We start from the raw sequence: 8,886 nt of genomic DNA, 5'->3' as shown, positions 1-8,886 counted from the left end.
GTTATGTAGAAAAATACAGTCTTCTGTTGTCTATGAAATTAGAAAAATTATCGCCGTTTTGTGCAAGGGTGGAGCAAGATTATTGCAAAATTTCATGTTTTCCGTTCCGTTTTGCATGTTTCTCGGAAGCAAAATGAGCAAGAACGCTCGTTTTTACATCATTATAGAGAGAAGTAAATGGCCTTTTATAAAATTGTTGGCAGTTTTCTCAAAAAATACTTGAATCCAAGAAGTTTTTTTGAAAGAAGTTTGCGTGGTTTTTTTTTGAGTTGCAAAATCCACTTGAACATGACGCTGCTTTTTTCGAAATTTCTCAAGAACCAATCGAGTCAGAGAATTCGTTTTGGCATCGTTGGATAGATAATTGAATGAGGGGGGGGTCATGATCCCCATAACCCCTCCCCCCTGGATCCGCCCTTGCATCCCATCTAGTACACAAGAAAGCCCATCTTTGGCGGATAGCGCGAATAAAGAAATATCATTAAGCAACGTCGCATAGCTTTTATTGATAGTCGCCTAGCAGGAAGTTTTTGGCACGGGCCCGTAAATCCATCATTTTGTTTGCCGAAAATCTGTTGCCTGCACGTCGCGGTTTTTTTCCTGTTTGCAGTAAATTTTATGTACAAAGTAATCGTGTCAGCGCAGTACGCCAGGCCAAGTTTACATTCGCAATCAGACTTACCCCAACACATAGAAATCTTACTTAACACGGCAACGTTGTAGAACTTACCTGAAACAAAAAAAACTGGTTAAAACCTGAATTGTACTTTTGTACATTTTGTTCATTACAATTGCAAACACGGCAGCAAATCGATTTATAAAATTTTAAATTGTAGACACTTTAGATGTCGGCAGAGCAATTTTCGAATGCACTGGCACGAATCAATCGAATTTTCGCAGTTCGTCGAACATCCCCGATAAGTCATCTCCACTATTCCAATATCTCTGTCATCGCTCAATCCTATTAAATAGTACGCTATTTTCGCATTCCGGCCATGGGTGGGTTGCAAGGCTTTTGCGCAAGCATTTTTCCGAAACCGACTTAAATACTCCTGAAATCTCGTGGTGCGCTCCTGACTTTTCACTATTCCGATATCGATAACAATGCCCAACAAAGTGGAAGCGCTCGCACAGCCAAAAACCGTTTAATAATGAGCCCTAATGGATATATTCAAAGTGGCTTTAGCGAATCATTTGTTGTGGACTGGGGGAGATGGATTTTACTGCCTCAATCCTCGAAAACTCGAAAAAAAAGCGCCGCCCGAATGAATCCCGCAATAGAGAAACGTCCTTGCGGTTGGTTGATTTTTCGATTTGTTTTATGGCGGATCTTAGGGCTTGATGGCAATCATCAGACAAATCAGGCCTCTCTTTATCCAACCGATATTTGGTCCAAGTCCTAATATACCCAAGGGGGAAAAGTGAATTGTCCTTGAAACGCAACTTTTTAACCAAGTTTTCCATGTACAAATTCAAATCACATAATGGATAATCATCTGTTATGAGAAAAAACTTTCCATTTCCATCAGGTTCGCCTTGTTGGGCCGCCCTTCGTGAAACTGGAAGGAACTTCTAATCCGTGTATCCGGAAATAGAGAAAAGTTTCCCCACCGGCCGCCCGGAAAATATTAAATTAATGCCATCGGAAGGGCGGCCCTTTGGGGGGGAAGCCGTTGGCCCGCTGCCAGCCGAGTTTGGCCTCGTTAACGCTTATTATTTTTAGCAGCCAGGGTGCCTCTTCTTTACAACACAATCCATTCAGGGACATGGTGGAAACGACCATTTCATCCGAAAGAATGCGAAAACATCAATTCCGACCAATCGGAAGATGTGAATAAGCGCGCACTAAGAAGGCTTCACCAATGGGCTCTTTTACTTATGTACTAAAAAGGTTTTGAATCATTTATTTCCAGCTACTTCTTGCATTTTAGCAGCTGGCCAGACTAACAGTTAGAGTTGCATAAAGACAAAGCGGGAAAGTATTTAACCTTATTAGTTTTAGAAGAACACTAGAATATATCAATGATTAGTGCGAAGGTTTTTCCGAATTATTTCTGAGTAATTTTCGTGCTTTCATGACTAATGCAAGTGAATGTTGAAACTGCAGTGGTCCGTACTGGTGCCGGTTTAAATAGCAAAATATTCTTCTCTGCATCCCTGGAAAATGGTTTTTGTGCTTTCATAAAGCGAATTTTGCGGAATTTTGAAAATCCTTGCTGAAATTTCCACCGACTAATGGACGCGATGTTGTTTTACAAATTTTTTTCTGTAAATGCGAACAGGATGGATTTTGTGCCTTTATAGCTCCATTCTTGGAAAATTTTCAATTCTCATTTTATACTGGGTGATTCAAAATTGGCGTCATTCCTCCGGCGGTGTTATAGGAGTACAGAAAAACTAGTAAAAGAAATTAGTTGTTATTAAAAACTGAGAAATGAGTTCATTTTGCGCTCGTTGGGCGGAGAATTAAAAATCTGATTCAGAACGTGGAATGTGAGTGAGAAAACAGCGACATTTTTCGGCAAAAAAATAAATTTTACATACGAGTTTTTTGACTGCTTTCGACCTAAGAGCTTCCCAGTTATGCATATTTGATCTAGATCGATTTCTGAATAACATTTAATTTTTTTGTTACAATTTTTTCTGTACTCCCAAGACACCCCCAGACAACACCTCCAGAAGAATTGCGCCAATTTTGAATCACCCTGTATGTTTTTTATAAGAACTGAAAGTTCAAATTGTCATTGTCATGTTGTAAGACAATGCAGCTGCTCAGTGGAGTTTCAGTGGAAAATAAATTTGAAAGCTTTCGACTAAACGCGTCACAGTCAAAAAGTTGCAAAAATAAAGAAATTTAACTTTTCTTGGCTTTTGATTAGCTGAAAACTCAGCGACCAAGAATTTTCGAAACTAGCCCTGCAAAAAATGAACCAGCTCAAACAGCAGCCAGCACAGTCATTATTAGTAGACAGTTCGAGTTAATTCAGTCAATTTGCTTAAAGCCTAGCAACATTCCAATGTGTCACGTTTTCTCTTTTGTTCTAGCACTCACTGGGCGCCTTCTCGATGGATTGGCAGCCCGATTTCGCCTACATTGTAGCACGTCAATTGCGTTCCTGACAACTCTTTTATGCTCTCAATGCCACACGTGAAGGATGAGAGTTTTGCATCAACCAACACCTTGTAGATCTGAAAATAACGCAGTCTGATCCCGTGTATCCAGAAATAGAAGGCGACGTCTCGAAATAATACTCGTGTAACCTCATTGGCTCCAGTAACCAAGTGGTTTGTTTTTAAACAAAAGCGTATTTATTAAATGAGCCTCGTTTGTTTGTTTGCGTTATTCGTTTGCAATCAAATCACTTAGTTGTGACTGTTTGTCAATAACCAACGAATCGATTAATAGGTTGCACTTTTCTACTCCTCTATTGGCTGGATTATTGCGTACAGGCCTTTGCTTAGTTTAGTTAGGGCGATTTTTTTGGTTTCTTCATCAGGGGCGGATCAACCTTTAAATTCAGGGGGGGGGGTTATGTAGAAAAAATACAGTGTTCTGTTGTATATGAAATTAGAAAAATTATCGTCGTTTTGTGCAAGGGTGGCGCAAGATTATTGCAAAATTTCATGTTTTCAGTCCCGTTTTGCATGTTTCCCGGAAGCAAAATGAGCAAGAACGCTCGTTTTGCTCGTTGTTGATCTATTTCAGTGTCGTGCATTTTCCTGTCAATTTTCATAAAAGTGTGTCTTGGAAAACATTGATTTCGTCTCGTCTAAATTGAATTCCATTCTTGGCACAAACTAACGCAAACAACTGCCTGTTATATTTCAGTTCTATTTGTCAGAATCGGGTAGTTTAGTAAGTCGATGGTGGCGTCCCCCATTCCAACACAGAAAAGCCGCTGCTGCAATGCGGATGGAAAGTTCCCAGCCCTTCCAGCCGCTGTTTGCATTTGCAGAATGTGACTGAGCTTCGTTTTGCTTTTGTTCCCAATTGGAAAAATCAACTAACTGCCAGTTATGGAGGCGAAATTATAACCAATCTGAAAACTCCTGGCTCCCGATAGATCGAAATAAACAGCGTAAAGGTATTTATGGTGTAAATACTGGACAAAATCTTCCGGCACAGGTTTCCTTTAAGCGTGCCACACGTTCCTAAATATACGCCACTTGAAAGCGTGTAAACGAAGTTAATGTTAGGCAAAGCTAAACAAACTTTCCGGTTTGGGTCAATGAGTTTGTAAACCCGCAAGTTCCAAAGCACACATGCAGCCTTTTGGGAAACTATTTGATAGGCAAACACGGTGTTTCCCGAACCGATCGTCCTCTCTGGACGATATCCAGAAGCTGTAGGTTTTGTGGAATAGAATCGATTCTATATAGCAGCCAGTTTCAGGCAGAATCAAACGCAAATCGATTCGCGGTTTGGGCACAAACATCAGGATGGCGTGCTCGAATCGGGAAAGAAAAAATCTTCTCCAGAGCCATCTCCGGACATGTCGGAGTCCATTAACCGAGACAAATGGTCTGGAAAGGAGGAAAGTTCGTCAAATAATTCACGTCCTTCCTTCACACGTACGTTGCCTAAATTGCAATGATAATTATGCCGGAAATGGGGCCACGGCATCGAAAACGTAATTAAGCAAGCCGAATTTACGACATGCAATCTAGCAAATTTGTTCAGCGCTCTTTCACCAACTAAATACGCAAAACGCTACGAAATTGCTTTCAGTGACGAGCTGACCCTACGTGATCATGGTTTTTCCAACCAGCAAACTGGACGAATTAAGTATTCCAGTTCGGCAAAATTCGCCAACACTGTTAAATATGCATCGCGCTGCAGAAAATAAAAAAATTAAAAGCTTTTTCCTCCACTAGAAAAGAAAAAAACTTCGGAATGAATAATCATCGGGAGCTTGAATTCCGCATCCAGAGTGAGCAAGATTTTCTACGTGTTTCGTATTTAATTACGTCAAGTGCCACTTTTGCTTATCCAGGAAAATCCTTCGAAGAAAAAACACTTTGACTAGTTGCCAGCTAATTGATAATATACATATTGAAAATTACCACTGTTAATACAGGGTGTTTGAAAAATGCGTTAGGAAATTTTTAAGGGTGATTCTTCCTAAAATAATGATAGAAAGTCATGTAACAAAAATTCGAAATTTGAATATTTTCCGATTTACGGGTCAACAAACTTCTTTTTTACCAATTCTGCACATTTCTTCGCGTATCAAATTGAAGATCGGTACAAATATCGGTCGATAAAAATTGAACAGTGATACAGAAAAACTTATTAACAAAAAAAAAGAAAACACTTACAAACCCAAGCATTCGCATCTTCCACATCGCAAAAAAAACAAACACAAAAAGGTTGGAGTTGAAGCAAAAGAAGCTTACTTACCCCATATAAAGCTAGTGGGGAAGCAAAAAATATAAAAAAATATTTCTTTGTGGGTGGCACGGTTGGGGATTCGAATCTCGCTCTTTCAGGTTGTTTGCCTGTCGATACGACCACTGAGCCACATTATAGCATTAAACAATTACCTCTCTTAGTTTACTGCCTCTTATCTGTCCCTCTTATGGCTAATTTTCTTGTTTAAAGTCACATTTTCTGATCCTTCAATCCTTCGAGAAAATTCCAACAAATAAGACACTTTTTCCCAAACGAACGTGTAAAAACCGGTTCATTTAAAACTTCAATTGCAATAAATCCTGCTTTACTGACAGCAGACTTCAAAGTTGATATGTTTATATTCACTCGTTGCCATGATACGCGTCTTGTGTTCAAAGAGTCGACCAGCGATTGGTCGATCAGGATTACGTGTTTCCGGAAACGCACGGCACCAGGGACGGTTTCTAGGCAACAAAGGTTGTTGATTTCTTCGATTGTGGAACAGTACCGATTTTGTGCGGAAAATACTCCTTGTGGAAGAAATTAATTATCGACGAATTCATGTGAGTGAAATTTTGATTTTTGGCCGAAATTTTTCCAACGGTGGGGTTGATTTTTTGAAAAAATGAAAATTTTCTCCAAATGTCCTAAATTTTACACCATTTTCTGCATAAGCAAAAACCCATTGGATAATAGCGTTGCACTTGCTAGTAGCATTTGAAGCTTTTCTCCATAGGATTACATATCCGAAATAATCACAATACCGGCAATTTTGATTATCGATGCGTGTAAAATTGGGTAATAAAATTGAAACAGATTTATCTGGAATACATGTTTAACAGAGTAAAAAATATCACTAAACAATACGAGCCACCTCCTTCCACCGCGCTCGTTCCATACCCGTCCTTGTCGTGACCCAATTGTGGTCAGTCATACTGACAAAGACAGAGAAAATGGCAGGTCAGTTTTAGTCAAGTCTTTGTCAGTCGCAAGCCAAACCCTGCCGCTCTCTGTCTGTCTCATTGCATTCAGGGGGCAACAGTTTTGGAAGGGAACTGACGAACTTCTCCCGTATTTACAAAATGTTCGTGATATTTTTCTTGACATTTCTGATTAAGCCGTAATTATGCATTTCAATTGGTTTAGATATTTATAGTTGATTCTAAAGAGATTTCACGTATAAATATTGAAGGCATTGGGCCATTTTTCCTTCCCCCAAATTTGCACGCGGAATTCAAATTCTTGAAAATAAACCCAAAAAAACACAAACTTTTTTGCACGCTAAACCGGCAAATAATGTAGAAAAAATATCACCATGCACGTTTACAAAGCTCCTAAGCAAATATGTATCATATTCATACAAATTATGAAATTCTAGCGAATTATAAAGCTCTCATCCTTTGAACTTTGAAACAACTTACATTTTAGATATTTGGCAAAGCCCTCTTTTGAATCTTGGCAAAATCCGCAATCCTGTTTTAGCCCCCAGAAAAATTCCAGCTACGTACAAGACCTCCTAAATATGCAACACGCCACCATTGAGGCCAAAAGTAACTTTCAGAGCTTTTGCCACTCGGATAATGATAAGCAAAAGCCCCGACTTGGAGAGTTTCAAGTTGTAAATCAGCTAAAGAGTTAGTGAAATAAGGAGCAAATTTTACAAAGTTCGAAACAAGAGCAAGGAAAATCTGGATTGACGTTGATCAAATCGAGATGATCAAACTGTTTTGAACGAGAATAACTATAATTCGGCCAATCATCAACCACCAGACGGGAATTTCTTTGCAGTAAAAATACGAAAAGAGATTTGGAAAAGACCTTGACTTGCCAAGCAAACATGAGAAAAGAGCAGACATCATATTCCCAAAAAGCATTTGTTGAGTCTAGTTTCCACTCAATAAAATCTACAAACCGTACGCCTCTTTCCGGGCTTTTCCGCATTATTCAAAAACACTTCAAGGTAAAAACCAACTAAAAAATTTGGACTGGATCCGAGCTTGATCAACCGGAGCGCTAATTGGTGAACATGCGCGCCGATGACACAAGCATGCATGCATCTAGCTAATCATTGAAGCACATGGGTGTTTCATTACCTGGCCAATGCGAATTCCCCAAAATACTCCGTCATAGCAAACATGGTGACCGACTGTGCGTTGTTTAAGGCCGCACATATTTCAAAAAATATGTGAGGTTATGTCAAGGGGAAGAATTAAGCCGGCAGAGTTGTTCCTTCAGCAGGGGCAGCAATTGTTACGCAACGTTTGTCCGCAAACCCAAACTGTTCTTCTACGAACATTCTCAGTGGCCATTGTTGGAAGTTGTTAGCGAACAGTTGAGCAGTAGAGTTCACATTTAAGCACAGTGTCTAACAGCTAGCGGGGGATTTAGAGGAAGAGTCACAGTTTAGCAGGCGAACAGTCACTGCTACTAAGCGACAGCATGGCATCGATGCAGGCCAATGCGAAATTGCATGGAAAAATAGCAAGTTAAGTCAGGAAAATGGCAGGATTGGCATACTAAGGCAACAAATCTAGCAAGAGTAGGCCCTGCCGACATCCTGGCTGGACGGTGCTGCAGGAGGCGGGAATCGCGACTGAGCTCTTGCTGGAGGGTGGATGAAAGCTCGAGTCGGCAAGCAGGACCGAAATTTCCGGTTCAAAACTATTCCCTACAGTTCCTAGCAGAGTTGAATAGGGCAATTGGATCCTGCTGATGCCCACCTTTAGAAACTACCCCCGTAAACTATTTGAGATTTATTAAACCATCATCGCCGATTGAATTTTAACCCTTGGACAATTTCCGGGCAAGCAGCCCCTACTACGGCCCTGCACAATGCGCAATCGCTCCACCCTACGCCATTTCGCAGACGGAACGTGCTGGCAGGAATGCAGTTTGGCGGCACTCTCTTTTTGGCAAACGGCAGGAATGTTTGTGCCGTCTGCCAAATCGGCTCTATACTGCAGTGTTTCTTTGATTTGTGCCCTTAGCAGCACAACACAAAAAGTCCCCTGCATACTTTGGCTGCTAGTCAAAATCACGAAACTCTTGAGCCTGATAAATTGAGAATCTCACGTACGACTACAGGATAGTGAGGAGTCGAAAAAAACGCCTGTCCTAATTGCAACATTACGCTGCTAAGAAGCTCACGCTCTTGCTTTCCTGCAGCTGATTGCCTTATCTGAATCTCAAGCTAACAGCGTCGTTCTTAACAAGGTTAAAGCGAAGCTGGCGGTTTGAGGGAGCGAAACCGCCGTCCAGCTACTAAGTAGCGCGTTCAGCTAATTGAGTGGAATTTGGAAAAGACTCAGGTAACTTGGTAATCAACTTGGCCGAGTTGCAAATGGAGCGAATCCCAAGGTAGAGACGAATTAAAGAGACGTCGTTGCTTGCTTGAAAATTTACAATTTGCCCCAACAATTGGATTAAAACTCCGAGTGTGAAGATTTTCAACACATCTGATTCTATCCGGTTCCAAAACAACTTATACTAAGTTT

The 8,886-nt window shown here is 40.5% G+C and overlaps 1 protein-coding gene and 1 long non-coding RNA gene across 5 annotated transcripts in view; one reads left to right on the top strand and one right to left on the bottom strand.

The window, feature by feature from the left end:
* LOC109539444 (potassium voltage-gated channel protein Shaker) overlaps window positions 1–8,886 on the bottom strand; it is a 71,458-nt gene that overhangs the window by 46,141 nt on the left and 16,431 nt on the right. The window lies entirely within an intron of this gene.
* Window positions 5,881–7,314, top strand: LOC125505353. The gene is made up of 2 exons (XR_007282117.1): window positions 5,881–5,955; window positions 6,875–7,314. It is a non-coding gene; the product is annotated as an uncharacterized LOC125505353 (long non-coding RNA).

This window comes from Dendroctonus ponderosae, unplaced genomic scaffold (genome assembly GCF_020466585.1).
Source record: "Dendroctonus ponderosae isolate FM_Combo_2020 unplaced genomic scaffold, Dpon_F_20191213v2 Dpon_F_20191213_8, whole genome shotgun sequence".
Taxonomy (NCBI): domain Eukaryota; kingdom Metazoa; phylum Arthropoda; class Insecta; order Coleoptera; family Curculionidae; genus Dendroctonus; species Dendroctonus ponderosae.
Note: the sequence above shows the minus strand (reverse complement) of the source record. Positions and strands in the feature narration are given on the sequence as shown.